The sequence below is a fragment of the Lissotriton helveticus genome, chromosome 5_1, assembly GCF_964261635.1.
Source record: "Lissotriton helveticus chromosome 5_1, aLisHel1.1, whole genome shotgun sequence".
Classification (NCBI taxonomy): domain Eukaryota; kingdom Metazoa; phylum Chordata; class Amphibia; order Caudata; family Salamandridae; genus Lissotriton; species Lissotriton helveticus.
In genome coordinates this window covers 1,647,215,559-1,647,243,367 of record NC_136065.1, presented here as the reverse complement: position 1 = coordinate 1,647,243,367, position 27,809 = coordinate 1,647,215,559, and the positions used below count along the sequence as shown (strand labels likewise).

General features: G+C 47.4%; 14 non-coding genes across 14 annotated transcripts; 4 read left to right on the top strand and 10 right to left on the bottom strand.

Moving 5' to 3' along the window:
- Window positions 1-687: 687 nt before the first annotated feature.
- On the bottom strand, window positions 688-759 carry TRNAT-UGU (transfer RNA threonine (anticodon UGU)). Its single transcript has one exon. It is a non-coding gene; the product is annotated as a tRNA-Thr (tRNA).
- Window positions 760-8,328: 7,569 nt separating this feature from the next.
- Window positions 8,329-8,410, bottom strand: TRNAS-GCU (transfer RNA serine (anticodon GCU)). The gene has a single exon. It is a non-coding gene; the product is annotated as a tRNA-Ser (tRNA).
- Window positions 8,411-8,702: 292 nt separating this feature from the next.
- On the top strand, window positions 8,703-8,797 carry TRNAI-UAU (transfer RNA isoleucine (anticodon UAU)). The gene is made up of 2 exons: window positions 8,703-8,740; window positions 8,762-8,797. It is a non-coding gene; the product is annotated as a tRNA-Ile (tRNA).
- Window positions 8,798-9,951: 1,154 nt separating this feature from the next.
- Window positions 9,952-10,023, bottom strand: TRNAT-UGU (transfer RNA threonine (anticodon UGU)). Its single transcript has one exon. It is a non-coding gene; the product is annotated as a tRNA-Thr (tRNA).
- Window positions 10,024-11,137: 1,114 nt separating this feature from the next.
- TRNAS-GCU (transfer RNA serine (anticodon GCU)) lies at window positions 11,138-11,219 on the bottom strand. The gene has a single exon. It is a non-coding gene; the product is annotated as a tRNA-Ser (tRNA).
- A 292-nt stretch (window positions 11,220-11,511) lies between these two features.
- TRNAI-UAU (transfer RNA isoleucine (anticodon UAU)) lies at window positions 11,512-11,606 on the top strand. The gene is made up of 2 exons: window positions 11,512-11,549; window positions 11,571-11,606. It is a non-coding gene; the product is annotated as a tRNA-Ile (tRNA).
- A 1,155-nt stretch (window positions 11,607-12,761) lies between these two features.
- On the bottom strand, window positions 12,762-12,833 carry TRNAT-UGU (transfer RNA threonine (anticodon UGU)). The gene has a single exon. It is a non-coding gene; the product is annotated as a tRNA-Thr (tRNA).
- A 1,114-nt stretch (window positions 12,834-13,947) lies between these two features.
- TRNAS-GCU (transfer RNA serine (anticodon GCU)) lies at window positions 13,948-14,029 on the bottom strand. The gene has a single exon. It is a non-coding gene; the product is annotated as a tRNA-Ser (tRNA).
- A 292-nt stretch (window positions 14,030-14,321) lies between these two features.
- On the top strand, window positions 14,322-14,416 carry TRNAI-UAU (transfer RNA isoleucine (anticodon UAU)). The gene is made up of 2 exons: window positions 14,322-14,359; window positions 14,381-14,416. It is a non-coding gene; the product is annotated as a tRNA-Ile (tRNA).
- A 1,169-nt stretch (window positions 14,417-15,585) lies between these two features.
- On the bottom strand, window positions 15,586-15,657 carry TRNAT-UGU (transfer RNA threonine (anticodon UGU)). The gene has a single exon. It is a non-coding gene; the product is annotated as a tRNA-Thr (tRNA).
- A 7,569-nt stretch (window positions 15,658-23,226) lies between these two features.
- TRNAS-GCU (transfer RNA serine (anticodon GCU)) lies at window positions 23,227-23,308 on the bottom strand. The gene has a single exon. It is a non-coding gene; the product is annotated as a tRNA-Ser (tRNA).
- Window positions 23,309-23,600: 292 nt separating this feature from the next.
- Window positions 23,601-23,695, top strand: TRNAI-UAU (transfer RNA isoleucine (anticodon UAU)). Its single transcript has 2 exons — window positions 23,601-23,638; window positions 23,660-23,695. It is a non-coding gene; the product is annotated as a tRNA-Ile (tRNA).
- Window positions 23,696-24,849: 1,154 nt separating this feature from the next.
- TRNAT-UGU (transfer RNA threonine (anticodon UGU)) lies at window positions 24,850-24,921 on the bottom strand. Its single transcript has one exon. It is a non-coding gene; the product is annotated as a tRNA-Thr (tRNA).
- A 1,114-nt stretch (window positions 24,922-26,035) lies between these two features.
- On the bottom strand, window positions 26,036-26,117 carry TRNAS-GCU (transfer RNA serine (anticodon GCU)). The gene has a single exon. It is a non-coding gene; the product is annotated as a tRNA-Ser (tRNA).
- Window positions 26,118-27,809: the final 1,692 nt, after the last annotated feature.

Below are 27,809 nucleotides of genomic sequence, written 5' to 3'. Positions count from 1 at the left end.
TTAACTTTTTAAAACCATTCAACCTAATATATTTATTTCTCTAACTTGTGAATGTGGTCCATGTTCTCTTTTCCTCATCCCCATCACGATACTCCTTTTCCCGAAATCAGGTTCACTTCTTTATCCAGCCCACCCATCCAAGGTCACCAAATCTATGAAGCGATTCTGCTTTTTCTCACATTCTCTCTATGTACAAGATACCTTGTATCATTTGAATGGACAGCAGGAGAGTCGGATATTTATGGTTAGTGGGGGTGGGGTTTTGAAGATTAACCTCATTTGACTAAGAGCCGGGGCATCTGGGAGGAAAAGTATTTTAAGGGGGATGAAGTTTACATCTCCTTGGTGAAATTTCTAGATCCTTATTTCATCCTTTCTGTGGATGCAGACTCAGTCGGAACAGAGGTCATAGTCCTCGCTCTGACTTTCAAAGGAACTTCAAATATGCATGGCTTATTTGGCTTTGCCCGGCAGGGCTTGCCCGGCGGGGTGAGAATGGCGTTTGTCAGGCGTTCGTCAGGCGATCGGAAGGGGTGAGGCGATAGTTTATGGTTCAATGGTTTTCATGAAGTCTTCTTGATACGATGAAAGCAGGAAAGGGAAGCTTGTCAATAAGCAAACTTAAGACAAGGTGTGACTCCTAGAAAGAATGACTTGGAAACAACATACAGAAACTCACATATAAAAAGGCCCTGATGAGGCTTGAACTCATGACCCCTGGTTTACAAGACCAGTGCTCTGCCACTGAGCTACAAGGCCAGCCTGCCTGCAGTATGTAAATCGCTTCATGTATTCTTACTGCGGTATGAAGATATCTATGATTTTGAGACTCTGTATGGAAATGCAGTTGCATTTGAATGTCTACATGCGTGCACAAATTGAAGAGCATGCTTAAGACACTTTTCTTGGAAGTAGGAAAAACTCCATTTTGATTTGAGAACATAAGAGTATTCACATTTATGACCATACTGATAGCTCTAGTTAGTATGTCCACAATCAGTGACAGATAGAGAACTCACTTATTAGAAGTGATCTGTCTCTGTGGGGCAGACATATGTCAACAGTCATACACTTGAGATGGCTGAAACTTTAGGAGTAAGAGCTGCTTTCTTATCAGTCTATCTATCCAAACTGGTTAGAAGTAACCCTGGGCGTCCGAATCGGCTACGCCCACGGAGTAGGCGTAGTGTTGCCTTCTACGCATTTTGCGTAGACAGCGTAGCCGGCAACACTACCAGGCCCGGACTGGTGAGTCTGGGCACCGGGCAATCCCCCGGTCGGCTGGAGGGGGTGGGGGGCCGGTTTTTGAAAAGGGGGCCGGTTTTGTGGCTGGGGGCCGATTTTCAGTCCGCCTGTCACAGCCTGTGACAGTCGGACTCCCCCGGCCCCAGCCACAACAGCGTGCGTCACTCACGTATATCCATCATGTCTGAGAGTTCACTTTCAGTCAGACTTCCAAATAATTTACAGTTCCCGCCGGCCCCCGTATAATTCTAGGGCCGCCGCCAGCAAGCTTGATAGGCACAACAGCACTGCAGCAAGTGGTGCTGGCAGAATGTGCAACCTACATAAACAAACGGAACAAACGGAGGAAGAGGAGGAGGTGCCTGTGCGCAGAGCACGCAGAATTATGCCCTGTCTCCTCCTGTCCCCGCATGCGCATTGGGCATCTAACAGCGCATGACTGACGAGAGGAGCAGACGTCAGGTGCGCACTTAAAGCGGCCATAATTTTATAGCCAGGCAGTGGCTAGCGCCGCCGACCGACCCCCCTGTGTAGTGTGTCTGCCACAGTCAAGAGTGCCACCCCGCCACCAACAGCAGTCAGACAGCAGGCCTGAGTGAGGTGAGTCCGTTTTTCTGCCCCCGCCCCCCCTCCAAGACTGAAAGAAGCAAGCAGCGCGACGTGACCAGGCCTGGCCCTGCCCTGGACCGTCGAGTGGACGTGACTAAGTTATAAACGAGTCTCGGCCCGCGACTGAGGTTATAACTTATCAGGTGGTAGAGGTACACCTGGTCACGCATGTCGTGCTGCTTCAGCTTGCTTCTTTAATTCAATTAGAATGCAATTGTCGTCGTCGTCATTCCCTGGCAGGCAGTCGCACTAGCAGAAAAAATCCCAAACAAGCTTGAAGCTGCCTGTGTGAGCATAAAAAAAACGGCACTTGAAGCGGCCATAATTTTATTTTACTGGCTACTGGCACAGTGCCTAACGCCGCCTAGCCCAACCCCCCTGTGTCTGCCACAGTGCCACTGCCACCCCACCAACAGCACTCAGCAGGCCTGAGTGAGGCGAGTCCGTTTTTCTGCCCTGAGGCCCGAGCGAGACTGAAAGAAGCAAGCAGCGAGACGTGACTATGTACCTGATAAGTTATAACCTCTCGGCTCAAGAAGACTAGAGGTTATAACTTATCAGGTACATAGTCACATCGCGCTGCTTGCTTGCTTCTTTCACTTAGAAATGCATGCACTTAGATGATCATTCCTTTCCTTTTCGCACCAACACACTCGCAGACAAAATCCCACACAAGCTGCCTGGGCTGTAATAAGCATAAAAAAACGGAAGCACTGCCCGTTGAGAAATCAGGCCTGTGTGAGAAATGCATTCAAACCAGGACACGACCTTGTGGAAATGCACACACACACGTCTTCCTTTCAACTCCCAAAGCAGGTCCTTTTTAATCAGTGATGATTTCTTGATTAAAACATTAATACAGAATTGCTGGAAAATAGGTTGATGTTCAAACTCCTCTGAAGCGCAGGTAGGGAAAAAATGCAGATACTGACTTCGGTGGCCTGTAGGAGTCATGGGGGGGTGTCCTTCTGCCTGGGAGGCAGGGGGGGTGATGTTAACCCCATGTCTCGGCTTTGCAGGGGCTGAATGCAAGTTAGACCCGGGCCACTTTAAACATTGTTTTTTTTGTTTGTCTATTCATTTTGTTTGTCGTTGTTCCATCTTTAGCTGGAAAATAAGGCCCAGCTGACCTTCGGAGCTTTGCTGATGTCAGTGGTAAATGGATGGGTGAGTGGATGGATGGATGGATGGATGAGTGAAAAGGTGGATGATACGTGAGTTGATGGATGGGTGAACTTATGGGAGGATTGATTAATTTATAAGTGAAAGGATGAATGTATGGATGGATGAGTGAAAGGGTGGATGTACGGCTGGATGAGTGAGTGAAAGGGAGGTTAAATGGACACAAGGGTGAATAGATGAGTGAAGGAGTAAAAGGGTAGATGGATGAGAGAATGGATGGAGGATTGAGTGATAGTGAAAGGGTGGATGGATGAGAGAAAGGATAGATGGATAAGTGAAAGGATGGATGAGTGATAGGGTCAATGGATGGATTCATGAGTGGATGAGTAGATGGAAGGATGGATGACTAAGTGTAAGGGGGATGGAGAGTGAAAGGGAGGATGGGTGGCTGAAAGGGTGGAAGGATGAGTGTCTGGGTGGATGAATGAGTAAGTGAAAGGCTGACTGGATCGGTGAAAGGTTAAATGGCTGGATGGATGAGTGAATGGATGGATGAGTGGAAGAGTAGATGGATGAGTGGATGAATGGGTAGGGTGAAAGGATTAATGGAGGGATGGATGAGTGAAAGGGTGGATGGAGGGATACATAGATGAGTGGAATGATAGATGGATGGATGGAAGGATAGATGATGGATAGGTTTGCAACAGGTTGAATATGGTTATGGATGGTACATAGATAGGACAGAATGAATGGTGAAAGATTGAATGATGGGTGAAAGAATGATTACACCTTGTAACCCCTATTATCTTAAGTAACATTTCCTATACATTGACTTTCACATGTATATGGGTCATTGTCTCTATATAAGATGTGTGTGATGTAACACTCTCCGACACCCTGTCCTACTTACTTGGGATGAGTAGCACTATAAAAGAAATTAAAAACACATGAGAGAGGGTCTTTGTGAAGATGAGGGGCACCATTGGAGGGTGGTTGCAAGGCCGAACTGGCAGGACTGGATATCCGGCGTTTTCCTGGGAGGCTGGAAAGGTAGGGGCTGTTTTGTTAGCACAAAAAGACCTGCACATTTTCTCAAAGCTGCATACATACTCAAAAACCATGAAGTGCACGATTTTCTCAACCTAATATAAACTTATTTTCCCTTGTACTTAAGTGGTTGTCTGTTTACTTACTTATATACTATTGCGCAATCTCCTCTGATGTGTCTTTAAAACTTACCTTTTGTCCTGAATTTCAAACTCCCGTCCTGAAATTTGACCCTTTGTCCTGATTTTTTACACTCACAGTCCTGAATTTGTACCCATGCCAGTTGGTCACCCTACTCACACGGTTATTTCCAGGTCACTTCCTGTAGGTTGACTGGTGAACAGACGGCACACTTGCAAGGTGGCTGCAGTGAGGCAAGGACGCCCTGGGTGGGGGTGTTGCAGAATGGGGGCGTGGTCAGTAGCCAGGAAAAGATGCCCCTGGCTCGTGCTTCGGGTCGACGCCTGGACCCTTTTAAGCAATTGCCGGCTACACTTTCCAAATTCCACACCATTTCCCCCTCAAGTGGCCAGCGTGCGCCTGGATGTGGCGTCCAGCCCAGAGCCTCCAATTTTCAACGGGTTCTTAATCTTTTCATAATGTGAATTATAAATGCCCGGCTTTAGTGTTCTGAATCTGCGCGAGCAGAGAGAGCGCGCGGGCATCTGATGGGCACCGCTCACTCACTCACAGCTCACAGAGAAAGCGGCTCCCTCCATTATTAATGCATGGCCAGTCAGGCGCATCAAAGATTAATACCTTTTAGGCCGGTGGTGCGTGCTTTGTTGTCGAGCAAACCAATAACGTCGAGCCGAGTGCCAGGCTGTGGCAGGGGGCGCCCGCCCCGCAGCTGAACCCGCCTTCCACGTCAGCTCGCATCCATGCCACTTTATGGCAGCCATGTTATGGTAAAATAATGATGCAGCTTCGACTGCCATGGTTGCATTGTGATAGTACGCGTATATACGTCTAGAGATATTGTAATTGTATTTATATAGCGCTTACTACCTCTGGCGAGGCATTGAAGTGCTTTTCAGCGAGTAGCACGCTACTCCTGAACCCAAAAAGGATTATGCTGGATTAGTAGTGGGAAATATAATTTGTTAAGGCGAATGGTGGACATGAGAGTCTGTTAGTTGGATTGAGTAGGATAACAGCATGTCAACAATAGTGCATACAAAGTAGTCCCATTGTGAGCAATCCCCTAAGAAAGACCTCATGAACTTTGTTTGTATGCACCTTACTCTTTCCTGCACTAGAATGTAGGCTAGAGCCCTTCGTTCAAACATTTTCAGATTGTTAGTCACATTGCATTGGGTCTACCGCGAGCATACCATATGCCTGCACCACCATTCTGCTTGTCTGCTGATTCTCCTCCTGAATGTTCAAATCGGTAGATATTTGGAATACAGGCTCTGTTCACTGTGGCCTTTCCGAATTTCACCACCAATACCCTTGTCAAAAACATTTGATAATGCACAATCCCACAGCTACTTCGGTCTCAATTTATACCAGCCTATTATTAGTATGATCGCACTTTCCTTGGCTTCAAGAACAAAGGGAAACTCCCTACTTTTCTGGAGTGCCTGTCCACTATTCCCCCTTGTAATTTGACCACCCAGAGCACTACTCCCAGGCTAGTTGCCTGCCAAATAAGGAGCTATCCCACTTATTATTGGCGATCCACCATCCAGTATGATCTGTTTAGTAGCACACTGCACTCCTTGTCTTGCAGGCCAGCACTCTGTGAGAGGCTGAGCTGAGCACACAACCCAGGCTGAGGGGCTCGGGCCCCCCTCCGTATATGCACAGCTCTGTGTGTACATGCTGATGACAGGACCGTCGCAGGTGCAGGCAATACATCAGAAATGTGTAATTATGATGATGAATCATTCATCATCATGATTACAATTTTTGATTTGTTGCGCTGTGCGCATGGCGCGGGCGGCCAGGCCGGCAGGCCGCGATGTAAGTAGGAGATCTGAACTAAGTTAATGCGGCAGGCTGACTGGCTGCTTTGTTCGTTCTCCTACTTTAATCACGGCCTAGGCATGGGTTGGATTAATATTAGTGATCAGCAATTGCTGTAACTTTGAGGGAATGCCTATGGGTAACCTGATGTTCTTTAAGGTCATCATCTACTGTTTACTGTCAAGTCAAGTCAAGTAGGCTTTATTTAGATAAAATGCATATCTTTAAAAGCAGTACATACAACAAGATAAAAAGGTTAAAAAGCCAACCATGTACGAACAAGTAAGGTAAATGTGAATAAAATGGTGCAATAAATTATCTAAGACAGTCAACATAATGACCACAATTAAACAATTACATTAAGCCTTTTTGACCTAATCCCCCATGCCCAGCTTAAGAACTTTTCCATACCACATACATACAAGGGGCGGGTATCGGACTTCAAAATCCGCAAAGCCTCAATAAAGTTTCTGGTACCCAATTCCTTGCACAGGGGTTTCAGCCACCTGGATCGAGGAACTTTGTAGGCAGGGCATTCAAATAAAAAGTGAGCCACCGACTCAGTTCTAAGTGTGCAAAAAGAGCAGAAAGGAGTGGTTTGGGCCGGGATTTTCCTGCGCGCGGTCAGTTCCCCCACTGGAAGGACTCCTGTCCTAAATTTGAAGTACAACACCCTATCTGGTTTCAAGATTAAATCGAGATAGGGTTCTCGGAGGGGGGCTTCCTTTACCAAAATAAACTCACTGGAGGATCTACAAAGATTTGAATCAGAAAATCTCTTGCCCGCTACCCAGTTCCAGTAAGCTCTCTTCAAAACAGATTTAGGGGGGGCAGTTCTAGACTGCCAAGCCTCCCCAAGGCCCAACTCCCCAAGCAAGGATTTGACATCCCTCAGCCATTTTATTCTTGACCAGCCAGGCATCAGTAGGACCTCCTTCAACCCCTCCGCATAACTGGAAAGCTCAGGGACTCTTCATAGGCGGGACCAGAGTAGGAGGGGTCGCAACTTGGCCTGTTCCTTAATTGGGCGACAGCCCATATCCAAAAGCAAGGGTAGTGTAGGTGTACTCTTTGGAAGGACCATCAGATCTTTCAGGAATTTATTCTCTGAGGAGGATAGCAAGTCAGTGTTTTTAGAACCCCAAAGCTCCGCCCCTTAGAGAGCCGCACTAACGGCTCTAGCCTTATAAATATCCAACACAGGGGCAATAGGCGTAAAGGATGATGACCTCTGTTCCTTAAGAAGAGCCCCCACCACCCTCTTGTGACTCAAAAACATCTTTTGGATGTGAGAATCCCACCGCATGGTGTCACTAAGGCGAATGCCTAAGTAGTCAAACTCCTTAACCCTTTCCAGGGGCTCCGAGTTTAGTGCAGGGGTCCGGCCAAGCTTTTTTGGGGGGTTCAGGACCAAATATTTGGTCTTATCTGTACTGTTTACTGTGCTTTGAAGGTTGATACAATTTGAATATTTAATGAAAATGTGCTGTAAAATTCACCATTTTGGTCTGTCGTTTATCAAAAATTTCTTGGGGGGAGAACCCCCCCAAACCCTCCTAGTGGCCGTCGGGCTCGCACGCTGCGCGCGCTCGCTACGCGCCGGACGGGGCTGGCTCGCTACGTGCCGGATGGGGGCTGGTATGGCAAAATTTGCCAGGGCTGCTTTCAGTTTCCAGTCCGGCCCTGAACACTACGCCCACTCCGTGTGCGTAGCCGATTCGGCCGCCACCCGCCTCCCTCCCGCCCTCCCCTACATACATTATTTAAGCAACTAACCTTAATAAAACAATTTTTAAAGCACTTACCATGTCTGGGGCTCTTCGGGGGCTCCCTCTTGGAATAGCGTCCCTTCCTGGATACCAATGCGCTTGCGCGGCCTCCCCCGCATGCGCATTGGTATCCAGGACGACGCTATTCCAAGAGGGAGCCCCGGACGAGCTCCGGACACGGTAAGTGCTTTAAAATTGTTTTATTAAGGGTAGTTGCTTAAATAATGTATGTAGGGGAGAGCGGGAGGGAGGTGCGTAGTGGGGCTACGCGGAGTGCGGGAGTGGGCGTAGCTTCTCGCCCACTCCGCGTAGCTCCGCGGAGCCCCACTACGCCCACTACGACCAGGGTTAGTTAGAAGGCCAGGAGTGAGGGAAAGGCAATCCTCTGGACACTTCATGAAAGATCTAATTTCAATTAAGCACAAAACACTTCCCTTAATTTGACATAATTGCCAAAATAGAATAGTCAGTTGGGCCCTTCTAGTGGATTATGGCTGTGTCTTGAAAGAGAGTGTAATTGTACTACGAGACATGCCCACCTTCAAAAGAGTGACTGATGGCGTTCCGACGAAGGTGGGATTCGAACCCACGCGTGCAGAGCACAATGGATTAGCAGTCCATCGCCTTAACCACTCGGCCACCTCGTCTGCCTTAGGTGGCTATGTTTAATTTTTTAGGAAATTCTTACGATGTGCTAATTACAAATAATCATAAGTTTCTCCTAGACTGTGTCAGAACTGGCAAATATATGTGGTGTTCAATAGACAGAGCACATGATATAGCAGAATTATCAAATCTGTTCCATTAGGACTGTAGTTTTTAATAGTCATGATAACATGCTAGCATGTGAGTCGATCTTGCACAGTGAATAAGGGAGCAGTGCCAGTATCTACTTGGTCAGCTCTAGATGGCTCAACTGGGGAGGTATGACAACAGTGAGCTCCAGTGGCACAATCGGTTAGCGCGCGGTACTTATACAGCAGTACTTGCATTGAGGCATGCCGACGTTGTGAGTTCGAGCCTCACCTGGAGCAGCTTACTGGTTTTTCATAAACCATTTCACTAAAAGTAAAGAATAAACTCAGGGGAAAGACGGCCCTTGCTAGAGAGTTTTTACTTCTTTTCAGGATCTGCGTGTCCGACTCTTCCAGGTGCAAATATCACAATCCTATTCGATGCTCCTTATAAACATTCCATGATGTGCCGTCTTGCATAGCATGCAAACACCACATCAGTGCATTTAAAAATACATTTGTAGAATAATAAATATGATGAAAACATTGTTGTCACGGGATAACCATATACTGAGGAGCTGCAAACAGTGCTGTATCAGCTACTTACAATAAAATTTAACTGAAAGACATATCAAAAGAAGAGCGTCATCATATTAATGTTTCTAGTCAACATAAGAGTTGCACCATAGCAGCTTATGGTGCTTTCTGCTCAGATTGTGCCTCCAATCCCACATTGATTTTTTTTATTCTTTGCAGTTTAAAAAACAATTCATGCTCAAAGTTAACTTTTTAAAACCATTCAACCTAATATATTTATTTCTCTAACTTGTGAATGTGGTCCATGTTCTCTTTTCCTCATCCCCATCACGATACTCCTTTTCCCGAAATCAGGTTCACTTCTTTATCCAGCCCACCCATCCAAGGTCACCAAATCTATGAAGCGATTCTGCTTTTTCTCACATTCTCTCTATGTACAAGATACCTTGTATCATTTGAATGGACAGCAGGAGAGTCGGATATTTATGGTTAGTGGGGGTGGGGTTTTGAAGATTAACCTCATTTGACTAAGAGCCGGGGAATCTGGGAGGAAAAGTATTTTAAGGGGGATGAAGTTCACATCTCCTTGGTGAAATTTCTAGATCCTTATTTCATCCTTTCTGTGGATGCAGACTCAGTCGGAACAGAGGTCATAGTCCTCGCTCTGACTTTCAAAGGAACTTCAAATATGCATGGCTTATTTGGCTTTGCCCGGCGGGGTGAGAATGGCGTTTGTCAGGCGTTCGTCAGGCGATCGGAAGGGGTGAGGCGATAGTTTATGGTTCAATGGTTTTCATGAAGTCTTCTTGATACGATGAAAGCAGGAAAGGGAAGCTTGTCAATAAGCAAACTTAAGACAAGGTGTGACTCCTAGAAAGAATGACTTGGAAACAACATACAGAAACTCACATATAAAAAGGCCCTGATGAGGCTTGAACTCATGACCCCTGGTTTACAAGACCAGTGCTCTGCCACTGAGCTACAAGGCCAGCCTGCTTGCAGTATGTAAATCGCTTCATGTATTCTTACTGCGGTATGAAGATATCTATGATTTTGAGACTCTATGGAAATGCAGTTGCATTTGAATGTCTACATGCGTGCACAAATTGAAGAGCATGCTTAAGACACTTTTCTTGGAAGTAGGAAAAACTCCATTTTGATTTGAGAACATAAGAGTATTCACATTTATGACCATACTGATAGCTCTAGTTAGTATGTCCACAATCAGTGACAGATAGAGAACTCACTTATTAGAAGTGATCTGTCTCTGTGGGGCAGACATATGTCAACAGTCATACACTTGAGATGGCTGAAACTTTAGGAGTAAGAGCTGCTTTCTTATCAGTCTATCTATCCAAACTGGTTAGAAGTAACCCTGGGCGTCCGAATCGGCTACGCCCACGGAGTAGGCGTAGTGTTGCCTTCTACGCATTTTGCGTAGACAGCGTAGCCGGCAACACTACGCCCACTCTGTGTGCGTAGCCGATTCGGCCGCCACCCGCCTCCCTCCCGCCCTCCCCTACATACATTATTTAAGCAACTAACCTTAATAAAACAATTTTTAAAGCACTTACCATGTCCGGGGCTCTTCCGGGGCTCCCTCTTGGAATAGTGTCCCTTCCTGGATACCAATGCGCATGCGCGGCCTCCCGCGCATGCGCATTGGTATCCAGGACGACGCTATTCCAAGAGGGAGCCCCGGACGAGCCCCGGACACGGTAAGTGCTTTAAAATTGTTTTATTAAGGGTAGTTGCTTAAATAATGTATGTAAGGGAGAGCGGTAGGGAGGTGCGTAGTGGGGCTACGCGGAGTGCGGGAGTGGGCGTAGCTTCTCGCCCACTCCGCGTAGCTCCGCGGAGCCCCACTACGCCCACTACGACCAGGGTTAGTTAGAAGGCCAGGAGTGAGGGAAAGGCAATCCTCTGGACACTTCATGAAAGATCTAATTTCAATTAAGCACAAAACACTTCCCTCAATTTGACATAATTGCCAAAATGGAATAGTCAGTTGGGCCCTTCTAGTGGATTATGGCTGTGTCTTGAAAGAGAGTGTAATTGTACTACGAGACATGCCCACCTTCAAAAGAGTGTCTGATGGCGTTCCGACGAAGGTGGGATTCGAACCCACGCGTGCAGAGCACAATGGATTAGCAGTCCATCGCCTTAACCACTCGGCCACCTCGTCTGCCTTAGGTGACTATGTTTCATTTTTTAGGAAATTCTTACGATGTGCTAATTACAAATAATCATAAGTTTCTCCTAGACTGTGTCAGAACTGGCAAATATATGTGGTGTTCAATAGACAGAGCACATGATATAGCAGAATTATCAAATCTGTTCCATTAGGACTGTAGTTTTTAATAGTCATGATAACATGCTAGCATGTGAGTCGATCTTGCACAGTGAATAAGGGAGCAGTGCCAGTATCTACTTGGTCAGCTCTAGATGGCTCAACTGGGGAGGTATGCGAACAATGAGCTCCAGTGCCGCAATCGGTTAGCGCGCGGTACTTATACAGCAGTACTTGCATTGAGGCATGCCGAGGTTGTGAGTTCGAGCCTCACCTGGAGCAGCTTACTGGTTTTTCATAAACCATTTCACTAAAAGTAAAGAATAAACTCAGGGGAAAGACGGCCCTTGCTAGAGAGTTTTTACTTCTTTTCAGGATCTGCGTGTCCGACTCTTCCAGGTGCAAATATCACAATCCTATTCGATGCTCCTTATAAACATTCCATGATGTGCCGTCTTGCATAGCATGCAAACACCACATCAGTGCATTTAAAAATACATTTGTAGAATAATAAATATGATGAAAACATTGTTGTCACGGGATAACCATATACCGAGGAGCTGCAAACAGTGCTGTATCAGCTACTTACAATAAAATTTAACTGAAAGACATATCAAAAGAAGAGCGTCATCATATTAATGTTTCTAGTCAACATAAGAGTTGCACCATAGCAGCTTATGGTGCTTTCTGCTCAGATTGTGCCTCCAATCCCACATTGGTTTTTTTTATTCTTTGCAGTTTAAAAAAACAATTCATGCTCAAAGTTAACTTTTTAAAACCATTCAACCTAATATATTTATTTCTCTAACTTGTGAATGTGGTCCATGTTCTCTTTTCCTCATCCCCATCACGATACTCCTTTTCCCGAAATCAGGTTCACTTCTTTATCCAGCCCACCCATCCAAGGTCACCAAATCTATGAAGCGATTCTGCTTTTTCTCACATTCTCTCTATGTACAAGATACCTTGTATCATTTGAATGGACAGCAGGAGAGTCGGATATTTATGGTTAGTGGGGGTGGGGTTTTGAAGATTAACCTCATTTGACTAAGAGCCGGGGCATCTGGGAGGAAAAGTATTTTAAGGGGGATGAAGTTTACATCTCCTTGGTGAAATTTCTAGATCCTTATTTCATCCTTTCTGTGGATGCAGACTCAGTCGGAACAGAGGTCATAGTCCTCGCTCTGACTTTCAAAGGAACTTCAAATATGCATGGCTTATTTGGCTTTGCCCGGCGGGGTGAGAATGGCGTTTGTCAGGCGTTCGTCAGGCGATCGGAAGGGGTGAGGCGATAGTTTATGGTTCAATGGTTTTCATGAAGTCTTCTTGATACGATGAAAGCAGGAAAGGGAAGCTTGTCAATAAGCAAACTTAAGACAAGGTGTGACTCCTAGAAAGAATGACTTGGAAACAACATACAGAAACTCACATATAAAAAGGCCCTGATGAGGCTTGAACTCATGACCCCTGGTTTACAAGACCAGTGCTCTGCCACTGAGCTACAAGGCCAGCCTGCTTGCAGTATGTAAATCGCTTCATGTATTCTTACTGCGGTATGAAGATATCTATGATTTTGAGACTCTATGGAAATGCAGTTGCATTTGAATGTCTACATGCGTGCACAAATTGAAGAGCATGCTTAAGACACTTTTCTTGGAAGTAGGAAAAACTCCATTTTGATTTGAGAACATAAGAGTATTCACATTTATGACCATACTGATAGCTCTAGTTAGTATGTCCACAATCAGTGACAGATAGAGAACTCACTTATTAGAAGTGATCTGTCTCTGTGGGGCAGACATATGTCAACAGTCATACACTTGAGATGGCTGAAACTTTAGGAGTAAGAGCTGCTTTCTTATCAGTCTATCTATCCAAACTGGTTAGAAGTAACCCTGGGCGTCCGAATCGGCTACGCCCACGGAGTAGGCGTAGTGTTGCCTTCTACGCATTTTGCGTAGACAGCGTAGCCGGCAACACTACGCCCACTCTGTGTGCGTAGCCGATTCGGCCGCCACCCGCCTCCCTCCCGCCCTCCCCTACATACATTATTTAAGCAACTAACCTTAATAAAACAATTTTTAAAGCACTTACCATGTCCGGGGCTCTTCCGGGGCTCCCTCTTGGAATAGTGTCCCTTCCTGGATACCAATGCGCATGCGCGGCCTCCCGCGCATGCGCATTGGTATCCAGGACGACGCTATTCCAAGAGGGAGCCCCGGACGAGCCCCGGACACGGTAAGTGCTTTAAAATTGTTTTATTAAGGGTAGTTGCTTAAATAATGTATGTAAGGGAGAGCGGTAGGGAGGTGCGTAGTGGGGCTACGCGGAGTGCGGGAGTGGGCGTAGCTTCTCGCCCACTCCGCGTAGCTCCGCGGAGCCCCACTACGCCCACTACGACCAGGGTTAGTTAGAAGGCCAGGAGTGAGGGAAAGGCAATCCTCTGGACACTTCATGAAAGATCTAATTTCAATTAAGCACAAAACACTTCCCTCAATTTGACATAATTGCCAAAATGGAATAGTCAGTTGGGCCCTTCTAGTGGATTATGGCTGTGTCTTGAAAGAGAGTGTAATTGTACTACGAGACATGCCCACCTTCAAAAGAGTGTCTGATGGCGTTCCGACGAAGGTGGGATTCGAACCCACACGTGCAGAGCACAATGGATTAGCAGTCCATCGCCTTAACCACTCGGCCACCTCGTCTGCCTTAGGTGACTATGTTTCATTTTTTAGGAAATTCTTACGATGTGCTAATTACAAATAATCATAAGTTTCTCCTAGACTGTGTCAGAACTGGCAAATATATGTGGTGTTCAATAGACAGAGCACATGATATAGCAGAATTATCAAATCTGTTCCATTAGGACTGTAGTTTTTAATAGTCATGATAACATGCTAGCATGTGAGTCGATCTTGCACAGTGAATAAGGGAGCAGTGCCAGTATCTACTTGGTCAGCTCTAGATGGCTCAACTGGGGAGGTATGCGAACAATGAGCTCCAGTGCCGCAATCGGTTAGCGCGCGGTACTTATACAGCAGTACTTGCATTGAGGCATGCCGAGGTTGTGAGTTCGAGCCTCACCTGGAGCAGCTTACTGGTTTTTCATAAACCATTTCACTAAAAGTAAAGAATAAACTCAGGGGAAAGACGGCCCTTGCTAGAGAGTTTTTACTTCTTTTCAGGATCTGCGTGTCCGACTCTTCCAGGTGCAAATATCACAATCCTATTCGATGCTCCTTATAAACATTCCATGATGTGCCGTCTTGCATAGCATGCAAACACCACATCAGTGCATTTAAAAATACATTTGTAGAATAATAAATATGATGAAAACATTGTTGTCACGGGATAACCATATACCGAGGAGCTGCAAACAGTGCTGTATCAGCTACTTACAATAAAATTTAACTGAAAGACATATCAAAAGAAGAGCGTCATCATATTAATGTTTCTAGTCAACATAAGAGTTGCACCATAGCAGCTTATGGTGCTTTCTGCTCAGATTGTGCCTCCAATCCCACATTGGTTTTTTTTATTCTTTGCAGTTTAAAAAAACAATTCATGCTCAAAGTTAACTTTTTAAAACCATTCAACCTAATATATTTATTTCTCTAACTTGTGAATGTGGTCCATGTTCTCTTTTCCTCATCCCCATCACGATACTCCTTTTCCCGAAATCAGGTTCACTTCTTTATCCAGCCCACCCATCCAAGGTCACCAAATCTATGAAGCGATTCTGCTTTTTCTCACATTCTCTCTATGTACAAGATACCTTGTATCATTTGAATGGACAGCAGGAGAGTCGGATATTTATGGTTAGTGGGGGTGGGGTTTTGAAGATTAACCTCATTTGACTAAGAGCCGGGGCATCTGGGAGGAAAAGTATTTTAAGGGGGATGAAGTTTACATCTCCTTGGTGAAATTTCTAGATCCTTATTTCATCCTTTCTGTGGATGCAGACTCAGTCGGAACAGAGGTCATAGTCCTCGCTCTGACTTTCAAAGGAACTTCAAATATGCATGGCTTATTTGGCTTTGCCCGGCAGGGCTTGCCCGGCGGGGTGAGAATGGCGTTTGTCAGGCGTTCGTCAGGCGATCGGAAGGGGTGAGGCGATAGTTTATGGTTCAATGGTTTTCATGAAGTCTTCTTGATACGATGAAAGCAGGAAAGGGAAGCTTGTCAATAAGCAAACTTAAGACAAGGTGTGACTCCTAGAAAGAATGACTTGGAAACAACATACAGAAACTCACATATAAAAAGGCCCTGATGAGGCTTGAACTCATGACCCCTGGTTTACAAGACCAGTGCTCTGCCACTGAGCTACAAGGCCAGCCTGCCTGCAGTATGTAAATCGCTTCATGTATTCTTACTGCGGTATGAAGATATCTATGATTTTGAGACTCTGTATGGAAATGCAGTTGCATTTGAATGTCTACATGCGTGCACAAATTGAAGAGCATGCTTAAGACACTTTTCTTGGAAGTAGGAAAAACTCCATTTTGATTTGAGAACATAAGAGTATTCACATTTATGACCATACTGATAGCTCTAGTTAGTATGTCCACAATCAGTGACAGATAGAGAACTCACTTATTAGAAGTGATCTGTCTCTGTGGGGCAGACATATGTCAACAGTCATACACTTGAGAAGGCTGAAACTTTAGGAGTAAGAGCTGCTTTCTTATCAGTCTATCTATCCAAACTGGTTAGAAGTAACCCTGGGCGTCTGAATCGGCTACGCCCACGGAGTAGGCGTAGTGTTGCCTTCTACGCATTTTGCGTAGACAGCGTAGCCGGCAACACTACCAGGCCCGGACTGGTGAGTCTGGGCACCGGGCAATCCCCCGGTCGGCTGGAGGGGGTGGGGGGCCGGTTTTTGAAAAGGGGGCCGGTTTTGTGGCTGGGGGCCGATTTTCAGTCCGCCTGTCACAGCCTGTGACAGTCGGACTCCCCCGGCCCCAGCCACAACAGCGTGCGTCACTCACGTATATCCATCATGTCTGAGAGTTCACTTTCAGTCAGACTTCCAAATAATTTACAGTTCCCGCCGGCCCCCGTATAATTCTAGGGCCGCCGCCAGCAAGCTTGATAGGCACAACAGCACTGCAGCAAGTGGTGCTGGCAGAATGTGCAACCTACATAAACAAACGGAACAAACGGAGGAAGAGGAGGAGGTGCCTGTGCGCAGAGCACGCAGAATTATGCCCTGTCTCCTCCTGTCCCCGCATGCGCATTGGGCATCTAACAGCGCATGACTGACGAGAGGAGCAGACGTCAGGTGCGCACTTAAAGCGGCCATAATTTTATAGCCAGGCAGTGGCTAGCGCCGCCGACCGACCCCCCTGTGTAGTGTGTCTGCCACAGTCAAGAGTGCCACCCCGCCACCAACAGCAGTCAGACAGCAGGCCTGAGTGAGGTGAGTCCGTTTTTCTGCCCCCGCCCCCCCTCCAAGACTGAAAGAAGCAAGCAGCGCGACGTGACCAGGCCTGGCCCTGCCCTGGACCGTCGAGTGGACGTGACTAAGTTATAAACGAGTCTCGGCCCGCGACTGAGGTTATAACTTATCAGGTGGTAGAGGTACACCTGGTCACGCATGTCGTGCTGCTTCAGCTTGCTTCTTTAATTCAATTAGAATGCAATTGTCGTCGTCGTCATTCCCTGGCAGGCAGTCGCACTAGCAGAAAAAATCCCAAACAAGCTTGAAGCTGCCTGTGTGAGCATAAAAAAAACGGCACTTGAAGCGGCCATAATTTTATTTTACTGGCTACTGGCACAGTGCCTAACGCCGCCTAGCCCAACCCCCCTGTGTCTGCCACAGTGCCACTGCCACCCCACCAACAGCACTCAGCAGGCCTGAGTGAGGCGAGTCCGTTTTTCTGCCCTGAGGCCCGAGCGAGACTGAAAGAAGCAAGCAGCGAGACGTGACTATGTACCTGATAAGTTATAACCTCTCGGCTCAAGAAGACTAGAGGTTATAACTTATCAGGTACATAGTCACATCGCGCTGCTTGCTTGCTTCTTTCACTTAGAAATGCATGCACTTAGCTGATCATTCCTTTCCTTTTCGCACCAACACACTCGCAGACAAAATCCCACACAAGCTGCCTGGGCTGTAATAAGCATAAAAAAACGGAAGCACTGCCCGTTGAGAAATCAGGCCTGTGTGAGAAATGCATTCAAACCAGGACACGACCTTGTGGAAATGCACACACACACGTCTTCCTTTCAACTCCCAAAGCAGGTCCTTTTTAATCAGTGATGATTTCTTGATTAAAACATTAATACAGAATTGCTGGAAAATAGGTTGATGTTCAAACTCCTCTGAAGCGCAGGTAGGGAAAAAATGCAGATACTGACTTCGGTGGCCTGTAGGAGTCATGGGGGGGTGTCCTTCTGCCTGGGAGGCAGGGGGGGTGATGTTAACCCCATGTCTCGGCTTTGCAGGGGCTGAATGCAAGTTAGACCCGGGCCACTTTAAACATTGTTTTTTTTGTTTGTCTATTCATTTTGTTTGTCGTTGTTCCATCTTTAGCTGGAAAATAAGGCCCAGCTGACCTTCGGAGCTTTGCTGATGTCAGTGGTAAATGGATGGGTGAGTGGATGGATGGATGGATGGATGAGTGAAAAGGTGGATGATACGTGAGTTGATGGATGGGTGAACTTATGGGAGGATTGATTAATTTATAAGTGAAAGGATGAATGTATGGATGGATGAGTGAAAGGGTGGATGTACGGCTGGATGAGTGAGTGAAAGGGAGGTTAAATGGACACAAGGGTGAATAGATGAGTGAAGGAGTAAAAGGGTAGATGGATGAGAGAATGGATGGAGGATTGAGTGATAGTGAAAGGGTGGATGGATGAGAGAAAGGATAGATGGATAAGTGAAAGGATGGATGAGTGATAGGGTCAATGGATGGATTCATGAGTGGATGAGTAGATGGAAGGATGGATGACTAAGTGTAAGGGGGATGGAGAGTGAAAGGGAGGATGGGTGGCTGAAAGGGTGGAAGGATGAGTGTCTGGGTGGATGAATGAGTAAGTGAAAGGCTGACTGGATCGGTGAAAGGTTAAATGGCTGGATGGATGAGTGAATGGATGGATGAGTGGAAGAGTAGATGGATGAGTGGATGAATGGGTAGGGTGAAAGGATTAATGGAGGGATGGATGAGTGAAAGGGTGGATGGAGGGATACATAGATGAGTGGAATGATAGATGGATGGATGGAAGGATAGATGATGGATAGGTTTGCAACAGGTTGAATATGGTTATGGATGGTACATAGATAGGACAGAATGAATGGTGAAAGATTGAATGATGGGTGAAAGAATGATTACACCTTGTAACCCCTATTATCTTAAGTAACATTTCCTATACATTGACTTTCACATGTATATGGGTCATTGTCTCTATATAAGATGTGTGTGATGTAACACTCTCCGACACCCTGTCCTACTTACTTGGGATGAGTAGCACTATAAAAGAAATTAAAAACACATGAGAGAGGGTCTTTGTGAAGATGAGGGGCACCATTGGAGGGTGGTTGCAAGGCCGAACTGGCAGGACTGGATATCCGGCGTTTTCCTGGGAGGCTGGAAAGGTAGGGGCTGTTTTGTTAGCACAAAAAGACCTGCACATTTTCTCAAAGCTGCATACATACTCAAAAACCATGAAGTGCACGATTTTCTCAACCTAATATAAACTTATTTTCCCTTGTACTTAAGTGGTTGTCTGTTTACTTACTTATATACTATTGCGCAATCTCCTCTGATGTGTCTTTAAAACTTACCTTTTGTCCTGAATTTCAAACTCCCGTCCTGAAATTTGACCCTTTGTCCTGATTTTTTACACTCACAGTCCTGAATTTGTACCCATGCCAGTTGGTCACCCTACTCACACGGTTATTTCCAGGTCACTTCCTGTAGGTTGACTGGTGAACAGACGGCACACTTGCAAGGTGGCTGCAGTGAGGCAAGGACGCCCTGGGTGGGGGTGTTGCAGAATGGGGGCGTGGTCAGTAGCCAGGAAAAGATGCCCCTGGCTCGTGCTTCGGGTCGACGCCTGGACCCTTTTAAGCAATCGCCGGCTACACTTTCCAAATTCCACACCATTTCCCCCTCAAGTGGCCAGCGTGCGCCTGGATGTGGCGTCCAGCCCAGAGCCTCCAATTTTCAACGGGTTCTTAATCTTTTCATAATGTGAATTATAAATGCCCGGCTTTAGTGTTCTGAATCTGCGCGAGCAGAGAGAGCGCGCGGGCATCTGATGGGCACCGCTCACTCACTCACAGCTCACAGAGAAAGCGGCTCCCTCCATTATTAATGCATGGCCAGTCAGGCGCATCAAAGATTAATACCTTTTAGGCCGGTGGTGCGTGCTTTGTTGTCGAGCAAACCAATAACGTCGAGCCGAGTGCCAGGCTGTGGCAGGGGGCGCCCGCCCCGCAGCTGAACCCGCCTTCCACGTCAGCTCGCATCCATGCCACTTTATGGCAGCCATGTTATGGTAAAATAATGATGCAGCTTCGACTGCCATGGTTGCATTGTGATAGTACGCGTATATACGTCTAGAGATATTGTAATTGTATTTATATAGCGCTTACTACCTCTGGCGAGGCATTGAAGTGCTTTTCAGCGAGTAGCACGCTACTCCTGAACCCCAAAAGGATTATGCTGGATTAGTAGTGGGAAATATAATTTGTTAAGGCGAATGGTGGACATGAGAGTCTGTTAGTTGGATTGAGTAGGATAACAGCATGTCAACAATAGTGCATACAAAGTAGTCCCATTGTGAGCAATCCCCTAAGAAAGACCTCATGAACTTTGTTTGTATGCACCTTACTCTTTCCTGCACTAGAATGTAGGCTAGAGCCCTTCGTTCAAACATTTTCAGATTGTTAGTCACATTGCATTGGGTCTACCGCGAGCATACCATATGCCTGCACCACCATTCTGCTTGTCTGCTGATTCTCCTCCTGAATGTTCAAATCGGTAGATATTTGGAATACAGGCTCTGTTCACTGTGGCCTTTCCGAATTTCACCACCAATACCCTTGTCAAAAACATTTGATAATGCACAATCCCACAGCTACTTCGGTCTCAATTTATACCAGCCTATTATTAGTATGATCGCACTTTCCTTGGCTTCAAGAACAAAGGGAAACTCCCTACTTTTCTGGAGTGCCTGTCCACTATTCCCCCTTGTAATTTGACCACCCAGAGCACTACTCCCAGGCTAGTTGCCTGCCAAATAAGGAGCTATCCCACTTATTATTGGCGATCCACCATCCAGTATGATCTGTTTAGTAGCACACTGCACTCCTTGTCTTGCAGGCCAGCACTCTGTGAGAGGCTGAGCTGAGCACACAACCCAGGCTGAGGGGCTCGGGCCCCCCTCCGTATATGCACAGCTCTGTGTGTACATGCTGATGACAGGACCGTCGCAGGTGCAGGCAATACATCAGAAATGTGTAATTATGATGATGAATCATTCATCATCATGATTACAATTTTTGATTTGTTGCGCTGTGCGCATGGCGCGGGCGGCCAGGCCGGCAGGCCGCGATGTAAGTAGGAGATCTGAACTAAGTTAATGCGGCAGGCTGACTGGCTGCTTTGTTCGTTCTCCTACTTTAATCACGGCCTAGGCATGGGTTGGATTAATATTAGTGATCAGCAATTGCTGTAACTTTGAGGGAATGCCTATGGGTAACCTGATGTTCTTTAAGGTCATCATCTACTGTTTACTGTCAAGTCAAGTCAAGTAGGCTTTATTTAGATAAAATGCATATCTTTAAAAGCAGTACATACAACAAGATAAAAAGGTTAAAAAGCCAACCATGTACGAACAAGTAAGGTAAATGTGAATAAAATGGTGCAATAAATTATCTAAGACAGTCAACATAATGACCACAATTAAACAATTACATTAAGCCTTTTTGACCTAATCCCCCATGCCCAGCTTAAGAACTTTTCCATACCACATACATACAAGGGGCGGGTATCGGACTTCAAAATCCGCAAAGCCTCAATAAAGTTTCTGGTACCCAATTCCTTGCACAGGGGTTTCAGCCACCTGGATCGAGGAACTTTGTAGGCAGGGCATTCAAATAAAAAGTGAGCCACCGACTCAGTTCTAAGTGTGCAAAAAGAGCAGAAAGGAGTGGTTTGGGCCGGGATTTTCCTGCGCGCGGTCAGTTCCCCCACTGGAAGGACTCCTGTCCTAAATTTGAAGTACAACACCCTATCTGGTTTCAAGATTAAATCGAGATAGGGTTCTCGGAGGGGGGCTTCCTTTACCAAAATAAACTCACTGGAGGATCTACAAAGATTTGAATCAGAAAATCTCTTGCCCGCTACCCAGTTCCAGTAAGCTCTCTTCAAAACAGATTTAGGGGGGGCAGTTCTAGACTGCCAAGCCTCCCCAAGGCCCAACTCCCCAAGCAAGGATTTGACATCCCTCAGCCATTTTATTCTTGACCAGCCAGGCATCAGTAGGACCTCCTTCAACCCCTCCGCATAACTGGAAAGCTCAGGGACTCTTCATAGGCGGGACCAGAGTAGGAGGGGTCGCAACTTGGCCTGTTCCTTAATTGGGCGACAGCCCATATCCAAAAGCAAGGGTAGTGTAGGTGTACTCTTTGGAAGGACCATCAGATCTTTCAGGAATTTATTCTCTGAGGAGGATAGCAAGTCAGTGTTTTTAGAACCCCAAAGCTCCGCCCCTTAGAGAGCCGCACTAACGGCTCTAGCCTTATAAATATCCAACACAGGGGCAATAGGCGTAAAGGATGATGACCTCTGTTCCTTAAGAAGAGCCCCCACCACCCTCTTGTGACTCAAAAACATCTTTTGGATGTGAGAATCCCACCGCATGGTGTCACTAAGGCGAATGCCTAAGTAGTCAAACTCCTTAACCCTTTCCAGGGGCTCCGAGTTTAGTGCAGGGGTCCGGCCAAGCTTTTTTGGGGGGTTCAGGACCAAATATTTGGTCTTATCTGTACTGTTTACTGTGCTTTGAAGGTTGATACAATTTGAATATTTAATGAAAATGTGCTGTAAAATTCACCATTTTGGTCTGTCGTTTATCAAAAATTTCTTGGGGGGAGAACCCCCCCAAACCCTCCTAGTGGCCGTCGGGCTCGCACGCTGCGCGCGCTCGCTACGCGCCGGACGGGGCTGGCTCGCTACGTGCCGGATGGGGGCTGGTATGGCAAAATTTGCCAGGGCTGCTTTCAGTTTCCAGTCCGGCCCTGAACACTACGCCCACTCCGTGTGCGTAGCCGATTCGGCCGCCACCCGCCTCCCTCCCGCCCTCCCCTACATACATTATTTAAGCAACTAACCTTAATAAAACAATTTTTAAAGCACTTACCATGTCTGGGGCTCTTCGGGGGCTCCCTCTTGGAATAGCGTCCCTTCCTGGATACCAATGCGCTTGCGCGGCCTCCCCCGCATGCGCATTGGTATCCAGGACGACGCTATTCCAAGAGGGAGCCCCGGACGAGCTCCGGACACGGTAAGTGCTTTAAAATTGTTTTATTAAGGGTAGTTGCTTAAATAATGTATGTAGGGGAGAGCGGGAGGGAGGTGCGTAGTGGGGCTACGCGGAGTGCGGGAGTGGGCGTAGCTTCTCGCCCACTCCGCGTAGCTCCGCGGAGCCCCACTACGCCCACTACGACCAGGGTTAGTTAGAAGGCCAGGAGTGAGGGAAAGGCAATCCTCTGGACACTTCATGAAAGATCTAATTTCAATTAAGCACAAAACACTTCCCTTAATTTGACATAATTGCCAAAATGGAATAGTCAGTTGGGCCCTTCTAGTGGATTATGGCTGTGTCTTGAAAGAGAGTGTAATTGTACTACGAGACATGCCCACCTTCAAAAGAGTGTCTGATGGCGTTCCGACGAAGGTGGGATTCGAACCCACGCGTGCAGAGCACAATGGATTAGCAGTCCATCGCCTTAACCACTCGGCCACCTCGTCTGCCTTAGGTGGCTATGTTTCATTTTTTAGGAAATTCTTACGATGTGCTAATTACAAATAATCATAAGTTTCTCCTAGACTGTGTCAGAACTGGCAAATATATGTGGTGTTCAATAGACAGAGCACATGATATAGCAGAATTATCAAATCTGTTCCATTAGGACTGTAGTTTTTAATAGTCATGATAACATGCTAGCATGTGAGTCGATCTTGCACAGTGAATAAGGGAGCAGTGCCAGTATCTACTTGGTCAGCTCTAGATGGCTCAACTGGGGAGGTATGACAACAGTGAGCTCCAGTGGCGCAATCGGTTAGCGCGCGGTACTTATACAGCAGTACTTGCATTGAGGCATGCCGACGTTGTGAGTTCGAGCCTCACCTGGAGCAGCTTACTGGTTTTTCATAAACCATTTCACTAAAAGTAAAGAATAAACTCAGGGGAAAGACGGCCCTTGCTAGAGAGTTTTTACTTCTTTTCAGGATCTGCGTGTCCGACTCTTCCAGGTGCAAATATCACAATCCTATTCGATGCTCCTTATAAACATTCCATGATGTGCCGTCTTGCATAGCATGCAAACACCACATCAGTGCATTTAAAAATACATTTGTAGAATAATAAATATGATGAAAACATTGTTGTCACGGGATAACCATATACTGAGGAGCTGCAAACAGTGCTGTATCAGCTACTTACAATAAAATTTAACTGAAAGACATATCAAAAGAAGAGCGTCATCATATTAATGTTTCTAGTCAACATAAGAGTTGCACCATAGCAGCTTATGGTGCTTTCTGCTCAGATTGTGCCTCCAATCCCACATTGATTTTTTTTATTCTTTGCAGTTTAAAAAACAATTCATGCTCAAAGTTAACTTTTTAAAACCATTCAACCTAATATATTTATTTCTCTAACTTGTGAATGTGGTCCATGTTCTCTTTTCCTCATCCCCATCACGATACTCCTTTTCCCGAAATCAGGTTCACTTCTTTATCCAGCCCACCCATCCAAGGTCACCAAATCTATGAAGCGATTCTGCTTTTTCTCACATTCTCTCTATGTACAAGATACCTTGTATCATTTGAATGGACAGCAGGAGAGTCGGATATTTATGGTTAGTGGGGGTGGGGTTTTGAAGATTAACCTCATTTGACTAAGAGCCGGGGAATCTGGGAGGAAAAGTATTTTAAGGGGGATGAAGTTCACATCTCCTTGGTGAAATTTCTAGATCCTTATTTCATCCTTTCTGTGGATGCAGACTCAGTCGGAACAGAGGTCATAGTCCTCGCTCTGACTTTCAAAGGAACTTCAAATATGCATGGCTTATTTGGCTTTGCCCGGCGGGGTGAGAATGGCGTTTGTCAGGCGTTCGTCAGGCGATCGGAAGGGGTGAGGCGATAGTTTATGGTTCAATGGTTTTCATGAAGTCTTCTTGATACGATGAAAGCAGGAAAGGGAAGCTTGTCAATAAGCAAACTTAAGACAAGGTGTGACTCCTAGAAAGAATGACTTGGAAACAACATACAGAAACTCACATATAAAAAGGCCCTGATGAGGCTTGAACTCATGACCCCTGGTTTACAAGACCAGTGCTCTGCCACTGAGCTACAAGGCCAGCCTGCTTGCAGTATGTAAATCGCTTCATGTATTCTTACTGCGGTATGAAGATATCTATGATTTTGAGACTCTATGGAAATGCAGTTGCATTTGAATGTCTACATGCGTGCACAAATTGAAGAGCATGCTTAAGACACTTTTCTTGGAAGTAGGAAAAACTCCATTTTGATTTGAGAACATAAGAGTATTCACATTTATGACCATACTGATAGCTCTAGTTAGTATGTCCACAATCAGTGACAGATAGAGAACTCACTTATTAGAAGTGATCTGTCTCTGTGGGGCAGACATATGTCAACAGTCATACACTTGAGATGGCTGAAACTTTAGGAGTAAGAGCTGCTTTCTTATCAGTCTATCTATCCAAACTGGTTAGAAGTAACCCTGGGCGTCCGAATCGGCTACGCCCACGGAGTAGGCGTAGTGTTGCCTTCTACGCATTTTGCGTAGACAGCGTAGCCGGCAACACTACGCCCACTCTGTGTGCGTAGCCAATTCGGCCGCCACCCGCCTCCCTCCCGCCCTCCCCTACATACATTATTTAAGCAACTAACCTTAATAAAACAATTTTTAAAGCACTTACCATGTCCGGGGCTCTTCCGGGGCTCCCTCTTGGAATAGTGTCCCTTCCTGGATACCAATGCGCATGCGCGGCCTCCCGCGCATGCGCATTGGTATCCAGGACGACGCTATTCCAAGAGGGAGCCCCGGACGAGCCCCGGACACGGTAAGTGCTTTAAAATTGTTTTATTAAGGGTAGTTGCTTAAATAATGTATGTAAGGGAGAGCGGTAGGGAGGTGCGTAGTGGGGCTACGCGGAGTGCGGGAGTGGGCGTAGCTTCTCGCCCACTCCGCGTAGCTCCGCGGAGCCCCACTACGCCCACTACGACCAGGGTTAGTTAGAAGGCCAGGAGTGAGGGAAAGGCAATCCTCTGGACACTTCATGAAAGATCTAATTTCAATTAAGCACAAAACACTTCCCTCAATTTGACATAATTGCCAAAATGGAATAGTCAGTTGGGCCCTTCTAGTGGATTATGGCTGTGTCTTGAAAGAGAGTGTAATTGTACTACGAGACATGCCCACCTTCAAAAGAGTGTCTGATGGCGTTCCGACGAAGGTGGGATTCGAACCCACGCGTGCAGAGCACAATGGATTAGCAGTCCATCGCCTTAACCACTCGGCCACCTCGTCTGCCTTAGGTGACTATGTTTAATTTTTTAGGAAATTCTTACGATGTGCTAATTACAAATAATCATAAGTTTCTCCTAGACCAGGGGTGCCCAAACCTGTCCTGGCGGGCCGTATCCATGCCAGATTTTTGGGATATCCCCATCTGGTGATCACGGTTCGATCCCCGGCACCGGCGGCAGATTAGCCCAGCACCAGGTGACTCTGGGAAATAGCTGGCGCCGCGGCTAGGGCGGCTGACTCCGGAATCTGGAGATTTTTTTATTTAAGGTTTTTGTAGAGCGCGTAGTAACCCTCGAGCATCCCAGAGATCAGGGTTCGATCCCCGGCACCGGCCGCAGATTAGCCCAGCACCACGTGACTCTGGGAAATAGCTGGCGCCGCGGCTAGGGAGGCTGACTCCGGAATCTGGAGATCACGGTTCGATCCCCGGCACCGGCGGCAGATTAGCCCAGCACCAGGTGACTCTGGGAAATAGCTGGCGCCGCGGCTAGGGCGGCTGACTCCGGAATCTGGAGATTTTTTTATTTAAGGTTTTTGTAGAGCGCGTAGTAACCCTCGAGCATCCCAGAGATCAGGGTTCGATCCCCGGCACCGGCCGCAGATTAGCCCAGCACCATGTGACTCTGGGCAATAGCTTGCTTAATCTTCCCAACGGCCCCTAGCGCCTAGAGACCCTTACGGGTGATTGTGCGCCTTACAAATGTGGATTATTATTATTATTATTATTTGGGCCGATTCCGATCCGGTTCGTAAAAGCACATCTGCCCGAATCTGTCAGACAACCACGTACGCCCGGGAGAGGACTGCCTGGGACCCGTGGAGCCCGTCCTGGTCACTCTGACCTGCCATCGGCCTGGAGAAGGGAGCGCCGGACGCCCGGGGGGAGGACTGCCCGGGACCCGTGGAGCCCGTCCTGGGCACTCTGACCTGCCGTCTGCCCGGGGAAGGGAGCCCCGGACGCCCGGGGGGGAGGACTGCCCGGGACCCATGGAGCCCGTCCTGGGCACTCTGACCTGCCGACGGCCCGGGGAAGGGAGCCCCGGACGCCCGGGGGAGGACTGCCCGGGACCCGTGGAACTCGTCCTGGGCACTCTGACATGCCGCTGACCCGGGGAAGGGAACCCCGGACGCCCGGGAGCCGTGGAGCCCGTCCTGGGCACTCTGACAAGCCGTCGGACCGGGGAAGGGAGCCCCGGACGCCCGGGACCCGTGGAGCCTGTCCTGGGAACTCCGGCATGCCGTTGGCCCAGGGAAGGGAGTCCCAGATACCCGGGACCCGTGGAGCCCGTCATGGGCACTCTGACAAGCCGGTGTCCCGGGGAAGGGAGCCCCGGACGCCCGGGACTCGTGGAGCCCGTCCTGGGCACTCTGGCATGCCGTTGGCCTGGGGAAGGGAGCCCCGGACGCCCGGTGGGGGGGGACTGCCAGGGACCCGTGGAGCCCGTCCTGGGCACTTTGACCTGCCGTTGGCCTGGAGATGGAAGCCCCGGATGCCTGGGGGAGGACTGCCCGGGACCCATGGAGCCCGTCCCGGGTACTTTGCCATGCTGTTGGCCTCCTGGAGATGGGTGCCCCGGACGCCCGGGGGAGGACTGCCCGGGACGTATGGAGCCCGTCCCGGGCACTTTTCCACGCCGTCGGCAGGGATGGAGCCCCGGACGCCCGGGGGACGACTGCCCAAGAGCCATGGAG